A 26,152-nucleotide genomic window follows, 5' to 3' on the forward strand; every position below is an offset into this window, starting at 1 on the left:
ATTTCCCTCCTGATATTCCCTGGCACTCAATGTGTACCTGCCCTTTCGTGGGCCTTCCGCCTCCCATGACCTCCTCACCTTCTGCAATTTTCCCCACAGATAGCAAGTGTGAAGGATAGGAGGAGAAAGCAGGCATGGGATAGCAGCAAGGGAACYGTCCTTGGGAGAAAAGTTCCCATTCCTTCTTCTCTTTATACGTCCCAAGAGCTGGAAAAGACCAAGCAGATGGCGGTGCTTAGAGCAGGCTGGAGAAACAGGAGGAGGGAACAGGGGGAGATAAGTGTCAGGAWTCAATCATGCTGGGGCTGGCAGGGAAAGGGGGACACCCACAGGGTGAGATACCAGGAGGAGGACAGAAGGACAGTGTGCCTAGCCACTGCGCATAGAGCGCTGCAGGGAGGGCAAAGAAGCAAAGAGAAAGGGAAGGGGAAGCTTCCAGGCAGAGCACTAGGATCGCACCAGGCCAGAAACAGATCATCATGGCCCTGTGGGATGTTTCTTCTTAATCTTAGCATGATTAAGAAGRTGGCCTAGTCAAGCAGTTGGAACCTTGCAAAGCAATGCCAAGAAATGCAGCTTATTTTCATCTTACTTTCAGAAGAGAAGTCAGCCTGAAGAAATTTCAGCTTTTGGCAAATACTAATCAAAAGGGAAAGGTTGCTCTGATTTCTTGTCTCAGAATTACAATAGAAAACACACCTGAAACTGAAAAAAGTCATTAATCTCCTTTTTGAGAATTTGCCTCTTAAAAGATTGTAATACTTCAGGCCCTTCTAGCACAGATAAGGACATAGTATGCAAGGGTGAAAACTTTTGGAAAATGCCATTGACCATACAGAGAGCAAATATTCATCACATAGGATTTTGCTGCAAGTTTTTGTGACCATTGAATACACATTTGATTTAGAAACATGACATCAGGCCACTTCTTTCTGGTGGGGCCTGGGTGTCCCAGGCAGAGATTTCAGCAGAATCCTCTGGAAATTCTCATCCAACTTTGGAAATACATAAATAGAGGAAGACTCTAGGCCTGATGGATTTTCATAGTGTTGTGCTGTTTTTTGTCTTCTGAGCTATTGAGGCAACTATGGAGGGAGCTTTCAGAAACTTTGGCAGTAGACAGTAGAGCTGCAAAGAGCAGTGGGTTCCCTCTGAGATTTGAACTTGCAGTATTCTACCATGGGAAACCTCTAAGAGATAAAAGAAATACAAGAGAAATAAGTCAGTAGATGTACCCCCCCCCGGAAAAAACAAGATCCACGCTTCCAATGGAGACCTTTAATAATCTGTCATCTGGGAAGGGGCAGCAAAGAGAGAAGAACTGAGGCATGAGCCTCCCTGAGAAAAAAAAATAACCAGGGTGGATAATCCCTCAGACTGTGATAAAAGGATGCCTTTAAGCCTGTAGAATCTAGTCAGAATTAAGGGAAAAAAAAAAAAAAAAAAAAAAGACTGCATATTATGCTGTGGAGCCTTGTTTTTCCACAGAACTTCTGAGCGAATCAACTGCACCTTTTCTGCCAAAAAGAAAATTTTCACAGCTGAAAAGCTGTGTCATTTCCCCCCAAATGTCATTCTATTCTAGACAAAGTCATATATAGTCCAAATATCTCACATTTCTTTGTGAACATTACACAAATGATTTTAACATGTATTAAAATGCAAATATATATATTTTAAATGTGCTTACAGAGTAGTTATAGTCTACTTAAATGAACTGCAGAAAGGATTCTCCCACATAAGAAAGTCTTTCAAGCTGAAAGAGGATTTCTTTCTGTAGATTTATTGCAGGTTAAATATTGGCTATTTGAGGTACTGTATCTAAGGTCTCTTGGCATGGTGGAGTGGACGTGGAAAGCAGAGTGACTGWGACTTAAGAATGACACTAGATACTATTTATGTATGTTTAGCTGGTCAAATTATGTTCCTACAAGTTTTGCAGTCATGACTATGATTGCAGTTTCAGCACTCCTCAAGTCAAGATACATATCTAAAAAAAAGAGGCTTTGTACTTCCCAGAGTAAGTGGAGAAGTGGTGTTTAATAGCTCAGTAAAGATGGCAGTAGTTGTGAGGAGACTCACTGCAGTTTGTGGAGAAGTTTCTCTGTTATGCTTGGTGAAACATGGCATGTAAGACAGGAAGGAAATGGATTGGAGCAAAGAAATAATTCCAGCATTTCATTACTAGAAATGTGAAAATATTGCTGTGGAAGGTGTGATGGAAATCTATTATAGTATGATCCATAATCATTCCTGTGGATTACTTGATAATGCAAGCAAATAGTGTAGTTTTCCCAGGTCTACCTACAGATAAGATAATTCATCTTTTTTAGGAAGAAAGTTCAGTGTATATCAACAATATATTAACTCYTCTCTCACTAGAAAAAACAAACATTTAGTTGAAGAGGGCTTTTTTCTCATTAGGCCATAGATGCTTCAAATCATGGAAGCAACAAAGTGTTTTTGATTGTTGAGCATTTTTATACAGTTGAAAGGGGAATAACCATTGTCTACTTGATTATTTCCAAGACCATAATGAAGCTGCAGTAGCACTATTTGAAAAGGCAAAAATGATGTACTGCAGACAAATGTTTTGATTGTGACAGTGCATCACTATTTGCAGCTGATGATGCTAACATTAACTCAAGACATCATTCTATCTAGAAGTTAATGGAAAATCAGAATAAGTATTTGCTTCTAGATATTTGCTCAGCTCATATATGGCATCTTGCAGAAAAAGACATTGCAGATAACTCATTACTTGACCTTAAAGGCTGTGAAAGAAGACCTCAGATTTTCTCTCATCGATTACAAGGCTTCAAGACTGCAGATGGTATTTCATTTTGACAGTGCTGAATACACAGGAATATTGAGGCATGTCTCCACAACATGTTTATCTCCTTAGTTTTCAGTTGAAAGGATGTCAAAATATTATCCAGATGTTTGTACTAATGTTGAGAACATTTAATGTCAATGCCTAGCTGGAACCTGTATGTCCTTCAGGGCTGAGAAAGGGGGAGATGATGAAGAGACACTTACAGTGAAGGAATTCTCGCAGGGTGCTGATGGAGTCCGAAGACAAGGGCAATGTGATTGTGCAGCTCCTCAATTTTATGATTTTGTGCATTAATTGAAAGGTATCTTATAGGAAATGTAGTCATTCTTGAATGCTGAGTGAACCTTAAGACTCTTCAGGAATATAGTATTGGGAAATTATCTGCATCACAACTTAAATTCTAACTCTTGCAATCTCTTACAAATTGTGGAATCAACTACTTGTGTTTGTCCAAAATGCAGCAGTGAAAATAATGTTCCTTTGTGCATATAGGTATGGGCAGATTGAAGAAACTTATTAAAAGTTACCTTAAGCTGAGCTCTAAATTGAAGTTACTTTCAAACATAAAAATAAAAAATATATTAATTGATTAAATTGCATTAAAAGGTATCAAAGTTGCTTAGCACCATTTTAAATAGTAAATTTTATATTATTCTAATTGAAATATACATGTGTGTATAGTAGAAATGTTTGGCTGAGAGGCAAAAAGGCATGATATATTAAGGGAAATACGTATTTCCCTAACACAATTCATAAAATTACATGTTGTGACTTTTTTGCCATGTGGTCATCATTTATTTTCACTCAAAGGGTAGTCACTCTAGTACTATCCCACTTGTCAGAGACAAAGTTACTTGTCCTTTGTTATTAGACTTAAAGTCTGTGCAGAGGAGTGGCTAGAAAAGGCGGTTCCCCTTAAGCATTTTCATCCCATGGGATTACTATAAGCACAAATGAAAAAAGACCAAAAATCAAAAAACAATCAAAAGAAAACCCCAGCAAGTTGGCTGCTTTCCTTATTAGAATGAATGTGGATGAAAACAGTGTGGGGGCCAGAGAAAGAGCTGTGATTATTGTTTACATCGAGGAGGATCAGCTTGGCCGCACTGGAAAATATTTCCTGTATTTACAATATTGCTTTAATATTCTATGCTGTTTTCCTCAGCTCCAGCCTGCTTGCAAGGTTATATGGACCCTTGCACTTCAACTCTCTTTTCCTCCGCTCAACAACAGTGTTATTCTCTTCTTCGTCAGAACCTGGGCTCTTCCTCTTTTCTTAAATTACAGAAAGGCTTACTTGTCCCACAGCTGAAAAATAGGAGATAAAGTACGTGTGAATTATGCAAATTGGATTCCAGAGGTAAACTGCGGTTAGAATAATGTTTCCTTGAGCTTTCTGTTTACAGAATTATATCTGACTTGTAATGGTGCCAGTGTCCTCAGGAGCCCTTTCTAGGGATTTCTGGTAAACATAAAAACATGTTAGGAAGGGGATGGAGTTAATCAGTTGGGCTTTCCTGCTGCTATATTCAGCCTAGCAAGCTGACTCTGACAGATGTTTCTGCTTTTAGGGCACAAGGAACTTTACTGACTGGCTTTCTCTGTGGTCAAGAAGCATGTAAATCTATCAGACTTGTTTTTTATAAGAACCTTCTCCCCTCAGGTGATTTTTTTTCAATCTCTGGCATAATAGATTTTAGTGTATTTCTTGATAGACTGATACCACAACAGAATGAATAGAGGGAATTTGCATTACTTGTAAGTGATTTTGCCATCCAAAGGCATGGACTGTAAGTAATGGCAAAGTTACRTGGCAGAGGTGTGTGGAGTAGACCTCCGATGTCTCTAATCCCTGTCAACCTGCCCATCAGTTAGCCCAACCCGTCTATTTTATTTGATGAAGAAACAGACCTTGAATAAAATCCTAAGATTGTCTTTAGGGTATCCCTTGTGAGGAGAAGGACCCCAAGCTGCCTAGAGGCACCTCTGCTCCACAAGCCCCACTGCAGAAGACTGTCCCAAAGCCTTCCCTCCCAGGGATGCTCTCTCCTGGGCAAGTATTCCTTCTCCTCRGATCTCTTATATGGCCCTATGGTAAGGAGCATGCTCACAGCATCTGCTCTCGGCTGAGGGGTGAAACCACAAGGCCGCTCACTCACATTAGCTCTGAGAAGCCTGGGTTATAGTGGAGCCCCTCTGACAACATCCSAAAATCTTTTCTGTGCCAGCTGACACTTGTCCCTCTTCTCTCCCCAGAGCTCAGATTGCCATGAAGCTTTCCACAGAGCTCTCATGACAGTCATGGAGAGTGGGCTGGTTGCGCAGTGCTGACACTTGGCCACATTTCTCATTTCCCACCTGCATGAAACTAGGTTAAACTAGACTGCATGAGTGCCCTGCATGAGCTGGTTCTCCAGGAGTTGTGCCTGATCCGTACAGGGGGAAGAACACCTTGAGCACAACCTCTCATGGGCTGTGGGCTGATGGATGATATGCTGAGGACCCCTCTCTTAAAAAACAACTTCTCCCTCCTTTCCTGCCCCTGCCTGGCTTAGTTAACTCTGAAGGATTTATCTACTCAGGTATACAGCTCAAACGGCCATTAGACAAGACCAAACAAGGYCACATTGAAACATTATGGCCTGGGTTCTCTTCTCCCTTTCACCATCCTAATCCCCTGAAGTTAACAAATTTACTCCTCAATTGCACTGACATAACTTTGGAAAGGAGCTGGTCTGCTCAAATGAGATTTACAGGGATATCAATCTTTCCTGTCTCATGTCACAGCCAATTTTGAAAAGCAACATAATACCTAGAATTGTGTTTGCCCTGAAAATGGTACCTTTTTTAATCAGTCACAATTATTTGTGCTTGCAACACAGGGCTCTTAAGGCATCAAATTACATGGGTCAATAAGGAAGGTAGTTACCTATCTGACCAAAATTGCAGGTGCAAAATTATGCCTGCAGCTATTTGTGGCCATAAAAACAGGCCACCCTCTGAAGGTCAGTTACAGCAGAAGTTGCCACACAGTAGCTGGAGGACTCCTTTCTCCTCCCTTGGCCTGAATCCCTCAGGCAGTCTCTCTGGCATGAAGTCCATTTATTTGGAGGAAGGAGAAGCATAATTTCACCCATCCTCTCCTGGCAGCAATGGCTAGGAGCGATGGTTATTTTAGTGGACCATAACATTATTCTAATAATTGCTGCTTCATCAGACAGAATTATTAGTCTGTCAGTAATGTGCTATGCAGCAACACTTGTCTCAAATGCCTGTTAATTATCTAAATAAGCAAATTTGCTTCCTTTCCCACCACGATGATCACTAGTCTCTTGTATCATTTGTGCAGTGGAGGATGTGATCTTGCAAATACTCCTGCCAGGAGCTGTTACTCAGAGGGACTGTCTCACCCGAGCGCAGAAGGCTGTTGAGTGAGGAAGAGATGCCAGAYGAGCTCCCCAGGGCCTGATTCAACTCCTTTTGAAATCAGCAGAGAGATGCTCCTAGTCTTTAATGGGTTTGGATTACATCCTCAGATAGTAACTTTTTTCCGGACAGGAATCTTGCTTCATGAGTACCCTCGAGAGAGCTGTCGACTGATAAAACAGTCAGCGTTAAGCCAATACAAACGGYGGAGCCCCTGAATATATTTTATTTCTTTCCATATATCGTTTTTCTTCTTGGAACAGCAACCTTCCTGAAACAGTTTGATTTGCTTTACTGTGCAGAATCAGACCTGCAGCAGCTTTTTAGCCACAAACCTGAAGATACGGCTTTCGCTGTAAGCGTTTGGGACTGCAGCCACGCTTTTCAGAGGGCTTCGGGGCACCCTCTGCGCGCTGCATGGCARGGATGCGCCCACCCGGCCACGCTGTCCGCGGTGGGCACCCCCTGGCATSCTGCCCTCCGCTGAGCCCCGGGAGAGCTGCCGGCTGCCCGCCGAGACCCCGAAGCTCGTCCCCGAGGAGGCTGCGCCGTACACGCCTCGAAACGCCGGGGTCTCCCCACAACAGCTCTTATTTTATTCGGGGATATTAGCAAGACTGTAATGAAAACCATCATCAAAATCCCAGAGGAACCCCCCCCCAATCTGTCTTTTTCTCAGCCCCCGGGGGCACCGGGGGGACCCCACAGCGCACAGCTGTGGGGCCGCTGCTCGTTTTGCGCTGCGGAAAGAGAAGCAGGTGCCTTTAGTGAAAGCAAATAGAGCCATCTAGTGACTAGAGAAACACTTTCTCCCCTTCACGCTCCCGTACCCCGCAAAGGGCTGCGTTCAGCACCCCATCCCGTGGGGGATTTTGCTTTCGCCAAACAAGGGGGGGGGGAAATCAGGAAAGAAGAAATGCTTCTTTTTTAAAAAAATCAAAATACTGTGTTTTAAAATACGGAAATATTTAATTTTTAAAAAGACATAAGTTTCTAGAAATTGTGTCCTTTTGAAATAATGAAACATTTTAGTTTGGACTGAGCATTGCATTCCATCCGACCTAAAACAATACTCTTTCATAATTTTATATTGCTAAAATATTAAGCAATTTTTTTTCTTGCAGGGGAAAATTATTTTTGTCTGATTTCTTTTCCTTCACTTTCTCCAGTAAATTCCTCCTCTTCTCCAAAGAATCCAAAGAACTGCGCCTGCSTGTTATCAGTCTAGCTAATTGCATCACTGCAATTCTCAGCAAATTAAGATCCAAAGCCTGCTGTTTTACAGTAAACTCCCCGAACAAAGGGATAATGAAATTACTTAAAATATTTTGTTCCTAGGGTAATTTCCACGTGCTTTTTAGTTTGTAAAGTGGAAGATAAGGTAGACAACAAAGAATTATCTTTTATGTTAGCCTTCCCAAGCATCATCCAGTTCTCAGATCACTTCTGGGAAGGAAGGAATGTGCTTAATGGAGGCACAGAGGTGAGACAGTTTGCCCCAGGATACAGAGAGAGGCCAAAGTCAGATTTGTCCCCATCTATGCTACAAGATCATTTAGGGGGCTTTAGGCAAAGTGGTGCAGACTGGCTGTATCCACACTGCTCAGGGCTGGGCCCTTTAGGGCAAACTGACTGTGTCCCAGTCACACAGCCCTSAGGCCTGGGTCTCCTCCTTACCCCAGGAGGTTTCCCTGTAACCCAAAGATAAGATTAGTACCTTGCACATGGGTGAGAAGTAGAAACCACTTCAAAGCACCTCAAATAGCTTGAGGGCTGCATGGCAGCCCATCATAATGGTACTTTCATAGCATGAAGCTGGAGATACCTGCTGGAGTATGGAACAAGGCTGCCTGAGGGTGCAAAACCTGCTGGGACCATGCAGGAGGGCTGCAAAGGGCAGACACAGCAGAAACTGCTGCAGTCTCTTCAATGCTGCTCCACTCTCTGCTTTGGGAATGGACCCTGGTAACCCTGAACGTCTTCTTGCCTGAYCTGTGCCTGTTTGGGAGCGGGGTAGTGGCCACAACCCAAGCTGTGCCTGGAAGAGTGCTAACAATTCGACAGCATTGGACAGTGCTTTGGGCCATGCCCTGGCCCTGTTTTATTGACCAGTTTAAACATGGCTATCTGTAACTGCCCCTGAGACCTTCATTCRTGCTCCTGAATACAGACTAATGCTCTTGGGCAGTGTGATGTCCTCTCTGTTCCTTACAATGCCCAGCAATAGGAAAAATCCACAAGTACCTGACCATTACTATCTCTTGGACATTTTGATGAGTTGAAAGCTAGAAATCCTGCTTAGTATTTGCCACTCAGCCAAATCAGCATGCCAGACAGCTTGATTCTGCTATTAAGGCATCACAGCTCCAAATATTTTCTGGTGCCAGATTTCACGAGGGCTGGTGATGTGCGGTCAATGAGAACTGGTCAGGTTGAGGGAGGGTCTGGGGTTGCTCTGCCTGAGGAGAGTGACCCTCCCCCCGCCCCCGTTCTCCCCACTCTGAGGGCCTGTGACCCTGATTACATGGTGGCTGGAGGATCCCACAGTAGCCCTGTCTCTTTTTTCACCCCCCTGGAGCATCAGAGAGACGGCCCAAGCGCTCCTCCAAAATAAAAGGTCACAGCGTTCCTTTCCTTGTTCCACAGAGATGTTTTATTCCTAACAACTGGCACAGTTCTTTGGAGACTTACCATAGCAGGGTATTTCTGACCAGCTATACTTAATAATTTGTTCATATGCCCTGCAATCCCAGGCAGAGGTTCAGCACCAGCATCCTAGTCATTTTGCACATCCCTAATTAAGCCAAGGTGAAATGATAGGAAGGATGTGGAAGGTAAATAGGGAGCTAAGTCATCAAAGGAACAAAAATACATTTTCCTGGGCGTACAATTAAAAATAATCCCTTCTGATGGAAGAGTGATTCTCTGCAACAATTACCTGACAATGGTTGAGACTTTGCCACATTTAGCTTTGTTAATTTATTATTAATTCTGTTGCCCAGATCTTCTCACTTCCATTTGGCCATTGTGAATGAAATTTTCAGCCAGATCTTGTGCCTATTCAGAAATCTACATTCTAAGATCTGGGGTAAGAGACTTTGATATTTGTTTGCTCAGTGCCTAGCAAAGTTCCCAGGCCATTATTGGATGACCATGGATATGGTGCAAGTAGGTATCTTAACAATATATGGTTGTCTCCTACACTCGTATCTCAAGGTGTCACTATGGTATTAGTTAATTGGATATGAACTTGGGAGCAACAAGGTACTCAACTATTCAAGTAGCTTAAATCATTTTGCTGTTAGGTCCAAAACCTAGTTGGTAAACAGTGCTGGATAAAACATGGCATAACCAGGATCAGTTCTTCATTTAAAGGCCTAATTCTTAGTGTATTTAAACAGAAAGCTCTCCATATATGAAGGTTTATTCCACCAGACCCTCCAAGTACTGGAAGTTGGACAGACATACTCTATACTTTCTGCAAAGGACTCCAAGCAAAACAGCTTTCTGTTTTATTTGAAAAGTTTCCATCTCTTCAACACTGTAAAGAGAAAATATGAGGCCCTTCGTCAGCTTTGCGTCAAGATGACAAAAACAACCACTTTTCACAGTTCTACTTTATACTAATAAATATGACCATGTTTACAACAGACTTGGATGATAAGTCATCAGTCAGTTTTATTCATCAGACTCTCTGGCTCTTTACTCTCTTTACTCTGTCTTTCCTGCCCACCTGCAAGCTGTTGCTCTAGCCCCTCAGAGAGCATCTACCACCCATTTTGGTACGTGTTGTGCCAACTCTTCTAAATACATGGAGTGTACCTCAGCGGACCACTGCTTTTTTCCTGGTGTAACAGATTTTGTGGAGGAAGAGGACTGAATCACTCAACTTAGGCTCTTAGGAAAAGCCTCATTTCCTCATTAGGAGAAATAAGTTTCTTTAATAGCTTTTAGTCATAATTAGTGTTGTCTTGAGCACATCCTTTATTTCGTTCATCTATCCCTTATGCCGTGGTGCCCCTCAGTTCTTCTTACTCTTTCTTCTTGCCCCATCAGAAAACACAGATCTCTGCATGATTTCTGTGTCTATCAGAACTGACCAACACCATCCATAATTTGAACATAAGTTGTCCTACACGTAACAAGCTATAAGCTGCAGGGGGCTGGCAGGTATTGACTACATCCAAACAATGAGTAAGTATGGAGAACAGCAATCAATTCAGGGGCAATTTGCAGGTAGAAGAGGAGAGATTACATTAATTAGTTAATAATATGCAGGGAGTCCAGTTTGGATAGGCTTGCTACTTTGAGAAGCAGTTGTTTCAGAATTCATTTAGCCACACACACATTTTTTTGTACTTTGAAAGTATCATGGTGCTGCACTTGTATATAGAGTTTTGTTATGATGGTTTACAATGATAAAGCTTGTAATTGCCCTCATAAAATTGCTCGTATTGAGTTCATTCATTTTCTGTATTTCAGCACACTGGCTAACAAACGACTTCCAGATCTACCTAGTACTTGAAACAGTCTTGCTAAATAGACTGTCTGGTCTCTAGTTAGAGGGATGAAAGAGCAAGGTTTAGGAACCCAGCACAAACATCTTTATTTAAAAATTCTGTTATCTGAGTCATCTGTTTTCAAGGAAGAAAATGGTGATTAACTGATTCCTCATATCTGATTCTGACTGTCCCACTGAGCTTAGCAAAACTGTACCAGTACAAAGCCAGTTTAAGTACAAAAAGCATCTATAGACTTTAACGATGGACTCTCAATGTCTACCCCCTCCCCCATGCAACTTCTGAGGCTTGTAGGTGGTTACACAGAAGTTTTATGACAACAGCTAAGGAAAACAGTTTTGGAACTAACATTGCCCAGCAAGACACAGCCTGGAGCATGTTTTTTATGGCCGAGAACTCACAGCATTCCTGTCTTCATTTCCTAAATGCTTCCAGCAGTTCCCCTTTATGGCAGGGCTGTGCACCACGACACGTGGGGCAGGCTAAGGATGGAGCCTGTCTTGTCCCGTGCAACCCTCAGGYGTGCTGCAGCAAGCGCAGCAGTGGGAGGCAGATCAGACAAGAGGCGGCAAAAGGCTGGGGAAGTAGAGAGCTTGAACTTGAAGACCTATGTGAATTAAAACAAGCATAAGGGGAGCTAGGTAACAACTGATAGCCTACTCTTAAATGCTCTTAAAATGAGCATCATTGAGACACATCACTATTGCTTAGGCAGTGCTCCAATGACTTTGAGATGAGTGGCAAGAAGGACTCCATCAGTGCTGAGCTGGGAACGTGGGCCATACAGAGAAACATCATGGCCCTGCTGATTCCAGTGTTCGAGATAGCTTGTCTGGGACCAACTTGATTATCTCTGCGCAGCACTGCACTGTGTGGCCTTCTCCTTTGGCCCATCTGTACAAAAGTCACAGTCTGCAGATGCATATAAAGCTGCTGTCACTAGTATCGCTAATGWCAAGTTTCCTGGGCTGGTAGTGGGGGATTTTTCCTTATAAGCAGACATTTTGTAATGCAATAGCCCTATTCACATTAAAAGGAAGGAAATATTTAAATACATTCTCAAAGAAGGAATTTGTCTCCAAGAAGTCAGTGAGAATGGTACATGACCCAAGGGCAGGATCTGGCCTGCAAAGCATATAGTGAAAATGACTGACAATGAAAATGTAGCATTTTGGAGAAAAAGATAAGACCCCAGAGTTCTGGGAATAATGCAAGAACCTCAGAAACCAGAAACACACATTAGAGCTTATTTTTCCCTAAGTCAGTTGAACATTAACAAAGCCTACATCGAATGCAACGGCGTGCTGCTGGCAGGAGGGAGACCTGACGCTCGGGTGCAGTGGGCCTTCCCATTTTTCCAGGGTTCACAGTTCTGTCACTTCAGCTTGACGCAGTCAGCAGGCTGCGAACCCCGTGCTCTTGCCCTCACTACTCCAGATGTTTGGGTAATTTTGAGGCCAACGTGGATGCCAGCTGAACATGTCAGAGGAAATCTGAACTGCGCACATTTAAGCTTTCCTGAGAGGAAACTGCTGTGACTGAGCTCAGCTTCACCTAAACAGTGACTTATGTCAGTCATAATATTTTTTTTTACTCCAGCCTTGGAGTCAAACCGGGCTATTCCTCTTTTGTTTTAGCCCAGGTTTTTCTAACAAGAGAGGTCTGGCTTTTGAAGACATGTTGTCTTTCCCATGAGACTATTACCAGGCTTTTTCACAGGCAAATAAAGTACCATTTGTTGTATGTGTGCATTAGACAAGCAGTAGTTTGTTATTTCATTATTAATTATTTACCTAGTGTAAGAAAACTTCCCCATCTAGGAACGTTTTATTTTCTCTGTGGACAGGAGATGATATGGGTAATGAATGGCCAGTTCTTGACATGAGAATGCAGGAATGGCTCTTTATGGTATCACACATGCTTAGAAAAAGGTACAAACATGCACAGTTATTCCCAGTCCCCAGGTCTTTATAACTGGGCTGAAATTCATGAGAGTTTTGCCCGATTGGTGACTGCAAGATCACAACATCACTGCATACTGCCTCTGCGTTAACTCAGCTGAAAAGGCTGGCACCTATATCCACAATTATCAGTAGTACATTTGTGTTTTGTGAAAGCTGCTTCCCCTGTGTGTAATCTGAGAGCAGCCGCGGAACAGCAGGACCTGATTTTTTTTTTTTTTTTTTTTTTTTTTGGTATAGTTGTGCCCGGTAGACACTCATTTGGGAAGACTACAATGTGTTGTATTGTACAGGCTGCATTAGACTGCTTAAGATGCAGCACGGTGTCAGATTCTATCTTCCTGATGTGTCCATTGATACAACTCACTAAGAAATCACTTTACCACTTTGCCACAGAGGGCATCTAGTTACCACCCTTTTTGTGCTGTTCCTATGCAGAATCACACGTTGCAAGAAAATAGGCTGGAAGCTATAGCTGTCCYGATGACTGTGCCCAGCTAATAACAAGTTTGACTCGACCTGGGCATTTGAAAATTATCCATCCAGTTGTGATTTGAGCCTGCAGGATGTTGTACAGGAGTCGAGGGGACTGGCTGCCAGTGGGGAGGCTGCTGGCTGAGCTCTAAGTTCATCGGTAGCTTGGTGGTAGCATGAGCCAGTCATGCTAAACCCCTCCTTACATTGCAAAATGCTAAACCCCTCTGTTACATTACAAAACCATAGACCAGTCAGAAATACCCATCTTTGTGCACAAAGGGAGGTGCAGAAACTCCTTGACTATCACAGTAATCCATCTTTCCCCTTTCTTTATTGTGCATAGAAGTAGGAGGACTTTGTTCTCCATCAGTGTTATTTTTAATTCCTTGGGTCACAGTGGGAACTGTAGGCGTATTCCAGCGCCGCTGTGCTGGGTGCAGCTGAGACGAGCTAGGCACTGAGCACTTCTCAGCACACGTCACAGTGAGCAGCCATTTCTTGCACATTTTTGGCATTAAAAGTCTTAGGAAATGGCTTTACTTCTTTCAAAGGAATAGGTAGCGCTAACTAAAAACAGAGGAACTTGATGCATGGAGGATCAGTGGAGGAAGGGACAAGTCCATTTATTATGTACTGTATAAATACATTCATCTCTGATGACTCCCAACTAAGGATTCCAAGGATGATGGGCCTCTCCTGGTACCACTGAAAAATAAATATGGTCATCTTTCCTATAAACAACCYGGGGATTTCTGGGCAGAAATTCCTACTCAAGAATTTCTTTGCTCCTCTTTGGTTTCAGTGAGTGGTTGGGGATCACAGGGTACAGGATGTGTTTCATTTTCCACATTCAGCAGCTTAGGCCAGAACTTCAGCTGATATAAACAGTCATAGGCTCGTTTCACTACTGAGATATGTATTTCTTTCGGTACACTCACCCTAAACCTCTTGTCATGACTCAGAAGYTAATAGGAGAATGTAAGAATGGCCATAAAGGGGCAAAAGCATCATATAGCCAAGCATTCTTTATCTGGCTGCTTYTAGGATAACATAGCAATTTGCAATCTTTCTTCTTCTCTCTTGCCTATAATTATGCCTATTTTATTCACTGGTCATCTGTTCTCTTTAGACTTATAATCCAGTAACCTTTCTGCTTCTGTCATCTACAAGTACTTATTTGTTTGCACAATTAGAAGTATTTGGAAAGACTTAAACTGCTGGCAATTTTTCTAGTGACTTAACACCAGTTAAGTGTTTTCCAAGCTTCACTTGGAAAAAAAATCCATAGTTACTTTAAGTGTTAAGCATATGGAAATGATAGCAAATAAACTATGAAAGGCTCAGGAAATGCTAGGTGAAACCAGAACTGCCAGCGGGGAAGTCAGTAAGACAGCACTGACTCAGTTCAGGAGATTCCCCTTCATGTTGCATATTTAGAGATGTCCATCTCTAATGTACTTAACAAGATATAAAGTTGTAGTGTCCTGTATGGTCACCAAATAGTGACCACACTTCAGTAAGTGACTATGCGTATTTGACTTTGGCACCTTTTTAGCAGTGTAAAAAGCATTTGTGAGGAACCATAAAAAGTCATTACATATGCAGAACAATTGAACCTCCTCAGCATCTGTGGTAGGAAGCACATCTGTCTTCTGTCCATTTCTTTCCTAAATGTCTCCCTGAATCAACTTTTATGGGAGGGTCGTAAATATCCCCTTCTATTCGAATCCAGGAGTTAACAATACCCCCTGTGACCATAAACACAAGATGTTTCATTCAGGAAAGAGGTGCACTCAAGTAAGCAGAGATCTTTGTGACAGTTGCTGCCAGTATGGTCCACATGCACAGCTAATCACATTAGTGTGAGAGTAAGGAGGTGGCCAGTAGACAGCAAAATAAAGAGAGAGAGAAAAGCAAGACTAATCTTGTTAAAAGGGAAGCAAAGATAGACGCTACTTTTACACAGAAGCTTATAACGTTCCCATTTTCCCAGGGCTGGAATCACCTGGATGCTCTCAGAGACTCTGTGCTTCTGCCATCATGGACACAAACGTCCACACATCTCACTGGGGTTTACAGAGGGCTGTTTTTCTATTTAGGCTCTTTGCCCTCAATATTTTCTTGGCTTCTTGTGTCATCAGTTGCCTCCAGATGACCTTAAAAGCTGTAGAAATGTTTTTACCCCTAGCATGTGATCTTTTTCCAACAGAGGAAGACCCGCAGATTTTTAAGAGGGGAAACAAGCACCTAATGTAAAATTTTGTGATTCTCCCCTAGAGAAGCAATATCAGATGTTTGAATTAAGCCTTACACCCTCTGGCTGTGCAAGGATGGTGCACAGATCTCCTCGGACATATGCATCTGTGGCATGCTTTTCTTATTCAGGGAATCCCAACGCACCCCACCAAGCTGGGAGTTAAGGATTAGCCAAGCAGTCACTACATGGCCTGCAACAATACCCATGATGTGGTCGCAGGGCTTTTAATCCTCTGGTCTCTGGGAGGGGCACCACCGGACACACGATCTCACCGTGCTTCGCTTCAAGAAGGATTTGTGACCTCCTGTGCTGGGGCAGAGCCCCTGCACTGAGAAGAGGCAGGCTCCTCGCACCAGTCTCCCTCTTCTTGAATTTGCAGGGAGATGGGTGAGGGAGGGTGTGCAGGGAGGAGAGGGTGCTCCTGAGCAAGGGTGCGCTGGAGACCTCAACCTGCCCTGAAGAGGTTCAGAGCACCCTCCTCCTTATCCCCGCAGTACAGTACACAGTGCAACGCAGGACAGGGCTCTCTGGCCCATCTCGAGCTCAGGGCAGACAGAAACCACACCACTGAGCTCCCAGTTTAGCTCCCAGTTTAGGTGAGATATGAGTTTAGAGAAAAACTATTGTCCCCCCAAAACTATTGGGGAACTGGAGCTGGAACAGGCAGAGGCACGTGCCCATGGTGACTCTCCAAGCCAACACTAGAGAGCTGATGAATTCGGACTTTCTGAGTATTAGTTTAATACTTTGAAAACAAGACTCTCCCTCCTTTCACAGCCCATTTCCAAACCACATAGAGCTGTTTTAGTGGGCCCCCTCCCACATGGTTTTATAGTGGAAGGGAAAGCAGTGCGTTGTTATCTCAAAGGAGCCTTAACCTGGGTTTATATCCACAATTGTTTAATCAGTGTCATACTGCAGTGGTGAGGATGGAAAAACAAAGCATTTGCGTCAGTGGATCAGGTGTCTACAGCTGCACATGTCTGCAGCTCACTTATTAATCAAGCAAGACAGGAAAGGGAGGATCCACTCTGATGGAAAATCTCACTAGTTGTTGCATTATGTAGCAGGGTCAAGAGGAGAAGATGAAGAAGCAGCTGAAAATCTAGCAGGAGGCGCAGTAATCAAAGAAACAGTACCTTGTGTTTTAGGAYGTCTGCCACTGCACAGTGGGAACAAACAACCTTGCCATAAAGGCCTCAGCATAGGTGAAAGCTTCACAGCTGAGTCTGTGAGCCAAATCAGACAGAGGAGAGAAATCAGCCACTTGTTGCCTCTTGAGACCTTAATATTTCATGAAGTTCTTCAATACAAAATGCAAAGAACAGAACCTCTTGGCAATAAAGAGATGATTTCAATATGCACTGGTGGTGGCTAGATGAGCTGGAAAGTGACCCTTGTCAGTTTAAGAAATTGYTGAGTGATTAATGTATTTCGTAATTAGCAGAGCAGACTCAGCACTGCAGCTGCGTGTGGTGGGATCCTCACTGTTGCATTTGGAGTCCCCTAAAGGATCCCCAGCTCAGACTGCTCCCTTCATGGCACAGAACATGCCTCGACTTTTCCTGTGGCCAAATCCACCGGCCCTGGAACACGCGAATGCTATTGTGGTTGGGCTAAGCAGGGCTGGGGATTCCCAGGAAGATGCTTGCACTGGACAGGGAGCAGAGTCACAAGGGGCTATGGGGAGATTGGTTAGGAAGGAAAAGCTCTAGAGATGCTTGCAGCAAAAGTTGGGACTGTTCATTGGTTGAGAAAGCCACTGTAGGAAGTAGACCCAGCTACAAGGCAGAGACCCACAATTAAAAGTAGCCCACATAGACCCAGCGTTTCCAAGAGCTGGAAAGCAGAGCTCCTTGAAGACAAGTAGCTGTGAGGGAAAGCTGGAAGTTGTGTTGCACTCTACCAAGCGATCGATGCTTTGTGTCTCAGTCCAGGAGTCAGTGGGCCAGGCTGGAGCTTGAGGTGCTTGCTGATCCTCCAGCCTGGCCACTTGGCTCCTTGCGGGCAGCCTTGCCACCCTGCGTGCCCTGCCCACTGCAGCCCCAGAGCAGAGCCATAGAGCCTGGAGCCTGGAGCCCAGGCTGGAGACCTAGAGCAGTGCCTGGCCCCACAGCCCAGGCACCTCAGCATCAACATTAACCATTTAATCACTGATGTTTAAGCGATGCAGGGAAAGGGTCTGGGAATCACCCTTAGGCATTGAAGTAGGAGCTGCCAGAGCAAAGGAAATGCAGCAAAAAGGAGAAAGGGAAGCGGGAGTCACAAAAGYTGGGGAAGGGGACAAAGGACGGCATGAAAGGAAGAGAAAGAAAAGACAGAAACAGCGATGAAAAGGCAGCAGATGAACTAACTGATAACGTAAGTACTGCAGAAAGTGAGCATTTATGTCTGTGCAAACCCTTTCCTGGCAGCAGGGGAACTCCCCAGTGCACAGGTCCCGTACCTGTGCTGTACTGAAACTTCAGCTGACTCCAGCGGTAACAGGGACCCTGAGCCCAATCCCTGCTCTACTCTCTCCCCTTCTGTGCATGCACACATGGGCACAGTCTGGATTCAGCTATTTTATCATTATTAGCATCACTATTATTATTTCCTGATTTTCCCAGGAATCTGAATCTTTGCATCATATATACAAATAGCATTTGCAGTTTTTCTTAAAGGTAGAAAATACCTTACTTTCTCTCTTGTGGATGTCTGTCTGGCTCTCAGATATAATTCGTTCATCTCCTCAGCTAAGCCAATATATTGATCTTTTCCTTGGGCTCTGACCCTTCCATGCCTTTTCTGTTTACAGAGTTATCTTTAGCATTCTTGCCTTCTCACTACTATTCAGGGGCAGCAAACAGTTCAGATAAAATTGATCTGGCAGATATAAGAAAAGACAGAATGAAGAAACACGGGGCACGAGGCCATTCTCGGTTTCTCTCCCATCACGTAAGCTGGCGGAGGTTTGGTTCTGCATTAACTGCTTCACATGGTAGGTTTACGTAATAAGCGCTTCTGAATGGCTCTAAGCAACACTCACTAAATGCAAATTGGGGTATTATTACAATTATCATCATCATTGCTTTTATACAATGAATTTGACAAATCCTAATTCCACCTTTCTCTACAGGCCTTACATACACTAATAGATCTTGAAGGCCAGACAAATCATGCAGACCACCTAGTCTGACCTGCACGATACAGGCCAGAGCATCTCAGCCGTAGTTCCTGCTTCAGTCCCACAGTTTTGCGCAAGTGTCGAAAGTTGAACAAAAGTCTTCTTAGCACCTATCAGGACCTTAGTCAGGGCTGCCTCCAGGTTTACAAGGGCTACTCAAAACAAATCTCTTTGGGGGGACATGCTGTATCCTCTCTACTTTTTAATATGTTTATAGGTAGAGTCAAGTAAAGAAGGATTAYATTAATTTAACCACTTGCCACTGCCCTTCCTAAAAGGTGCATTTATGGGAGCATAAATCAGACTGTGCTGCAGTCAGAGGAGATAGTGGGAGTGTGGGAGGGGAAAGAAACCACAACACATCCCACACATCATAGACAATGTCCTTGATCCCCTTGCAAACAGTTGAAGCTGCCAGAACAGTGTAATAGTATAAACTGTCAAGTACAAAATAAAATTTAAAAGATAGTGTTTTGGACATTTTAGGTGACAGTGGCTTCAAGTATCATTAAGTGAAAACACTATTTTCAGCAGCTGTGGGCAGCTATTTGCTCTCAAGATTGTAATCAGCAATCCCACGTAAGCAAACCCCAGCTGCTGCAGCCAGCTTGGCAGGACTGATGGCTAAAACTGCTGATCTGGATGCTAGAGGAGCTCAAGGGCTGTTTGCTTGCTGATTGGTCTTAGTAAGCTCACAGGACTGACTTTTTCTTTTGAAAAAATAAAATGTACTGAAAAAAAGCTGATTACTTCGGAGGTTTTCCTTCTCAATAGTTCTATATGATTTTTACATGTCTTTTTAATGTAAAATAATAGCTAAATTTGCTATAGTGGCTTGCCTCAGAGGAAACCTATGTTTTCTGAGGTCTTGCCCTGGGTGAAAAGGTTGATAATGGCAGAAACTCAGATAGTGAGCAGCTGTTGTGGTTTCTCTAAAGGAAAGGCCAGAGCAGTTTAAGAAATGGCTTGATGGGTACCAAGTTGATTTTGCACCCCACAGCAACCTCCAGCTATTGAGTATCCTTAGAGCTCTGTTACTGAAAAGTACCTGGGAGCACCCTTACTGAGGAGTAGAGATAGTACTTCTGGCAGATACAGGGAGTGATCTGGATCTGTATGAATAGAGAGGTAACTGATTGCATATTATTTAATCCGTATACCAAATTAAAGTGCACTTTATCCGTCACATGTAGGCTTTTGAAACTTCCCATTACCTAGCAGTGTGATGTTCATGAGCATACAATTAGAGAATTTGGCTTGTACATGACCCCTCACATGAGCATGTGGAATGTAGCCTGAAACAGTCCTGCTACCACTTCTGGACAGAGCAGAATGGATGCTCAGGCTGTCTGAAGAACAGACAGAGAAGAGCTTGGTAAATCTTCGGTGTAATGCTCTGGACTAATTGACAGAAGAAAACCAATGACTAATGCAGATGCTAATCCGCCAGTCTGGGGGAACTAGAACTGTGTTGGTGGTCCTTATGACAGGTGCTTTTTCTGGCCAGCAGTCTACTGGATTTCTTACCAGTTCATGCTTTTCTAGCACTTCTGGGATTTCTCTCTGCTTCTTTAATGTTTCTAGATGTATCTATAAAATCTCCACTGAAGCAACACTTTCTTCCTTGTATTTTCAGTCTGCGTCAGTAGAAATCCTCTGTTTACATAGCTTGGTTCCTGACCAGCTTCCCAATATATATATGTTTTCAAAGGTTACTCCTATTTATTCAGCCATCATCCTCCTGAAAAGGAGCTTAACTGCATCTACTGTGTTTTGTGAGGAAAAGATGGCTGTCATGTCAGCTAGCTTCAACAGGTTTCCATTTTATCTTGTCTTACTAGAGAGATCAATACATTCCAAGTGTCCCATCCTAGTCTGAAACAGCGCTGCTGGCCTTTTTGACTTGAATGGCTCGACAAAATTTGGGTAAGTAAGAAAACAACCTGGAAAGAACTGGATGTTTCCTTGAGGCAATTGTGTTTTTCTTTGTGCTGCCATAACTAATGCTGGAATAACAAAGTCTGTGTGAACAGTGTGCTGCACAGCTAAAAAGGGTGGTAGCATTCGACTACCATATCCTGGATTCAACAAGAATTCTCTTGGTCTCTGCTCAGGTCTCCAGAAGTTTGCTGTTGCAGAAGTCTGCYGAATTTACTGCTAAGCGATTTCGAACAATTACTGTCTGGCAGGAAAATAACTTTATATTTAGAGTTCTTATAGCCAAGACAGAGCAGAGAAAAGTAATTTTGGCTGGGCCAAAGTTGCTGGTAAGTTAGCAGACCAGATGCTATGCTGCATCCCAGTGTGGATGAAAGGCTGGACTCTGAAATCAGTGTGAGAGGATGGGGTACAGCAAAAGCCTTCAAACTCTAAACCCATCAACCTTGTATTATAAAAGCTTCATCCTGCATTGCTGCAATGAGTGAAACTTTCTGGAACTCATTTCCAAGGTAGGATCCAGGGTAGGATCCAGACTCCTGCAGTGTTAGCTTCTTTGCTTACATGCAAGGAGGCAGGTGAGGAGGAGAGGAGGAGCAGCCCACAAAGCCGTTTGCCATGTTCTGTTCAACCAGGAGACACAGCATTCGCAAAAGAGCAGAGTTCAGGTAACTTGCCATTACAGTCTTCATGTGAAGTATATCTGTACTACTCCCGTGGGTTTGATTCACTCACTATAGTAACCCAGAACGACGTTGGTGTTACTTCACAAAAGCAGCAATACAGTCAAATGGAGTAGTGAATCAGACAAACCATGCTTATTTTTCCCTTTATGTGATACAGGACTATCTGCTTCTGGAGCTGCTACAAAAATACACCTGAGAGCAAGAAAGAGGAAGGATCAGGAAGTTTTAAGATATTGCTCCACATTGAATCATAAGCCATTTCCCAAATTGTCTATGGCACATTAGCTAGTGAATATTTTATACTGTGATTTTCCTGCAGTCTTCTTGAACATTTAAAGTTTAATTCACTGTGTTTAACGGCTTGCTCTCTTTGGGCCAATGTTTACCAATATTACTTGTCTGAAAGTAAATTAATCGCATGAAAGACATATGTTACCTTTCAGATCCTAATGTGCCTTAGGCAAGTGACATGTCTCTTATGATCTCCCTAATGGATTGAGCATCTGACATGCATAGATGGAACAAAGCCATCATGTTTCACTGGCAAAGCTCACTGCAGATATGATTCTTTGAGCTGCCAACTGCCTTTGCTTCCCACAGAAGCTATTCAGTGCTTTGCGAAAGATGCCCAGACTATTACAGGATGAACCTCTTAGTCTTCTACAGTGTCCGGAAATAAGAGCCTAATTTCAAACTTTAGTATAAATCCATGGGCTAATAGTRTAGTGGTTATCACATCTGCTTTACATGCTGAAGCTCCTGGGTTCAAGCCCCAGTAGAACCAGCAACAGGAAATCTTTGGGAGGTTGGACTAGATGACCTCCAGAGGTCCCTTCCAACCTTACTGATTCTGTGATACTGTGACATTTACCAGACTAGTTAGTAAAGATTGGAGTAATCATTGAGTACATGATTTCCAAGGCTCAGGTAAAAGGACAAAAGCTAGAATAATAGGTAAGGGATAAGGATATAGTGAAGTGTTTTAAATCACAGCTAAAGGCATGATGAGGAAAAAGGAGACTTTTGTGTCTTCTCCAGTTTAACTCAGTGATCCTTGTGTGTTAGTTTAAGGTGTGCAAATGAGGCTCCCTGGGAGAGAAATGCTGTTCTCTCAATGCCTCCAGTCATTTCTTTGTATTACTGGTTGTTCTCTATACCTACACCAGGGAAAAATCATCAGTCATTAAACTGTTTATGACCATGACTAAGGCATGGATACATTGAAATGTGGATGGTTGAAACACCATTTAGTGCTTTATCCAGTGATCTATATATGGTTACTACTGTTTTAGACTAACTACTATTTTGGCCTGCTCTGCTACAGGCTTCCTTCCCACTTTTGGGCTGGGTTCATACTGGTGAACCTGAGATACCAGCCACGGCCTCTGGATCTACATCTGCACTGTCTTTACAGTCAGTGGAAGCAGCTTCTGACTTACTGTACATGCCTGGATCAAACATGAGATGAATGGCCCCATTGGATTGCCTAGTTCTTTCTTTATACTCTGTGGACTAAAGRGAGCTCAGCCTAACCAGCTCAGGTGCATGTGCAGTTGTAGTTAGCATCAGGCCTCAGTGCTGTTATCTTCTCTGCCTTGTTCTCTTCTCATACTCTGTGCATGCAGTGATTGTCCCTGGAGAACAATTGTCCCCRGAGGTAAGCATTGCCTTGAAGTAACAGCTTTCCAAGCTATTCCCAAGTCTGGAGTTAAGCCTTGCTGAAAATGTGGCACAAAGAGTAGCTTCAGAGTTAAAGGAAAACATCATAGGGCCACAAGATTGTGGTGAGGGACTGGGGCTGATATCCTCATCATGAGGAACACTTTCTACCTTTACATATTGGAAAGAATTACAAGTACCTATCCTTGCTGGCACCACAAATACCAATCCAGGCAGAGCTGCCCCTCCTTTACTCCTCCTGAAACAGCTTGTGTCAYTGTGCTGTCACCAGGCATCTAACATGGGGAACAGGAAGGTCTCCTGAAAAGACCAGACTGTGGCCTCATGCATCCCCAACCACTGCCTTGTGTGGCCCCAGCCACGGCCCAGCTGCAGCCCCTACGTCCCCAACTGTTGGTTCCCATGCTGCTGTGTAGAGCCGCACAGTGGAGGTGACAGGTTGCCCTAGTATCCCGAGCCAGCTGYCTGGCGGCTGTCCTCTGCATGTGCATCCTGGCCTGCCATGAGAGGCCTGAAAATGAACAACTTAAGCTAAGCTTACACAGCAAGTGGGAAAAAAGTATCTCCRTGGAGGGTGGAATACAAAGACTTCTACAGGCTTGAGGAGAAGATGCTGCAAAGCATTTCTAATCATCCAAGTACAAACTCTGGCTCTATCCTGACTGTCAGGTGTTCCCAGCACACTTATTTCTTTTTGAATGAAGCCCAGACATACAAGCAGGGAGGGAATTCACTCTGCATGCCAGCAGTTCCCCTGCCTGCATAAGAAGGGGACAGAAACTGCAGGGCATCCCACAGAGCGCACCTACTCCAAAATCTAGACACAGCCATCAAGGCCCCCTCAAAATGACCCTTCTGCAATGTGACCTGCTCAACCTTGCCTCCAGCTCACAGCCTGAGATGCATCTCTGCTTGTGCCGCTGGATGAGCTGCCTTCAGCTCTGTGTGAGAAACAAGCCCAGGAAAGAGGGATTTGCCTACCACTCCAGTGGGGAGACAGAGATTGCCACGTGTCTGGGAATAGGTATCTAGATAGTGCTAAATGCCCAGTTTATAATCTGAGCTGTATTTTTAAAYGGTACAGGAAGGTGCTGTGTTTGATTCCAAAGTGTCTAATGGATCTCCATGGAGGGAAATCAATGACATTAATATTGGAACACTGGTCTGTTTTTCACTGCCTCTCAGTGCCGATCAATCACTTAAGGCTGCTGCTGTCTCATTCACTATCCAGATGGCAATATCCGGTGCTTATATTTTTTTAAGGTCTTAAAAGGTCTTTAAGGTCTTAAGAGAGAAAAGCAAGTTCTTTCCAGCTGTAAACAGCATATCAATATCTGCTTGGTAGCAACCGTACACAAAAATAGGCCTACRTTCCTGTGATGGGAGAGTGCAAGACTTGGGCAGGTATTCAGTGTTTTTTCACTCCAATAGGTACAGATCGTTTGTAAATGTTTAGTTCTCATCATGGAATTAAAGGCTGGGATAGGCAGCTAGTCTGTTGCATGCTCCCTCCCGCATGGCAATGGGAACCAAGGGAGGTCGCTCCTCTCCAAAGGAAAATGCAAGGAAGCTCAAGGGAATCTAACCAGCCACGCTGGGACATAAGCTTGCTCAGACGTGTTGACGGTCACTCCTCTGCTGAGCAATGCAATGAGCACAGTGAGTAGTGAGGACAAAAATTTCATCTTTGAGAAAAGAACAATAGCCCTGCCTCTTATGAAGAGTCTTTAGATAGTCTAGATAGTCTTCCCTTTCTTATAAGACGGGAAATCTCTTTTCTATCATTAGCACCAAATTCTACTTTATCAAGAATCAATGAAAAAATTCCTTTCCCTTCCATTACAGAGGTGGGTCATATTCTTTTTAAAATGGAAGCTCATGGTACATATGTTTTACGCTCTTTGAAGCTATGCTGCAAGTTAACATCAAGGCTATACAGTTTCCATATATTCTTTTGAATACTGTCAACATCCTTATGGACAACTAGCTTAAAACTTCATTGGTTGCTATTCTGAAGGATTTCTTGCATGAAGACATCATCTTCCATTGCTTTTATGGTAGTGGTTATTAATACAAAATTATCATCAGTGGTATTTATGTGTCATTTTGCCAGGTGCTTTTCAGACACATAATAAGAGACATGCCCTGCCCATGTGCATTTACTGTAGATAACCAAGATTACTCAGTAAATATAACTCTCCTAAAGACTATGCAAACAATTCATGTCTCACATAGCACTTCTCTAGTTCTTCATTCTCCTTTCCTGGATTCATTAGTTCATTTTAAAGCCTTTTTGTGCTTATGTGACTGTCCCCACGTTCCATCACCTTTCTTCACCATTGACTATCTTCTTAAACTGAGTTGTTGCATCAAAGCAAATCTCAGTCTGATAAGAGGCGATAACATGGTAAGCAGGTTTTCTGCCTCATTGGTAGATTGCTTGATATAGCCTTAAATTATGATTGGCTCAGTTTCCCTGACATGGTCATTTGGTTGTAACGTGTCTCTGGTGCTCTGTCAACTTAACATGCCTGAATAGTCAGAAGACAGTGATCATAAAGACAAGCAGCCCTCTCCTTTAATATGAACCTTGAACTTCCTTGAAAARGTGCCAGCACCTGTAGGAAATAAAACTACATATAGTAGAATGTTACATCTATTTCATAGAATTATATTCATTGGGAATGCACAGTCAGAGCTTTCTAGCTAAGGTAACTTTTACTAGGGCAAGAAATGCCACATGATCTTTGCGCAACCTCAGTGTTCTGCTTTTAAAATATCCTCTTTTGACAGATCTACATATATGAACCAGAAAAAGTCCCTGTTAATAAGCTCCAGCCCTGAGAGGGTCCCAGGTAAGTCTGAACTACAAGCCTCTACAAGCAATCGATCTGTGTTGTGAGCCAGCTGGGTCACCTACCAGTACAGCTGTGATGGTAAACACTTGATCAAAAGGAAATGAAGTTCCTTTTCATCAGATAGCAAAAATTATCCCTCTGTGTTGACCCAGATTGCTTTGAAMCAATAAAAGTCAGTGGGAAATTACTCTGGATTCCAGCTCCAGCCCCTAYCTAGATCATCCATTCCATTTAATAGAGACAGAATCACCATGGTTTCTTCCTGGCATTGATGGTCCATGGAGAAAAAAGCCTTTATTGCTCTATCATCAGCACTTGTATTCCTAGGCTTAGCCCAACTCTCAACA

Source organism: Rhea americana, unplaced genomic scaffold, assembly GCF_003343005.1.
Source record: "Rhea americana isolate MKP2758 unplaced genomic scaffold, rheAme1 scaffold_71, whole genome shotgun sequence".
NCBI classification, from domain to species: domain Eukaryota; kingdom Metazoa; phylum Chordata; class Aves; order Rheiformes; family Rheidae; genus Rhea; species Rhea americana.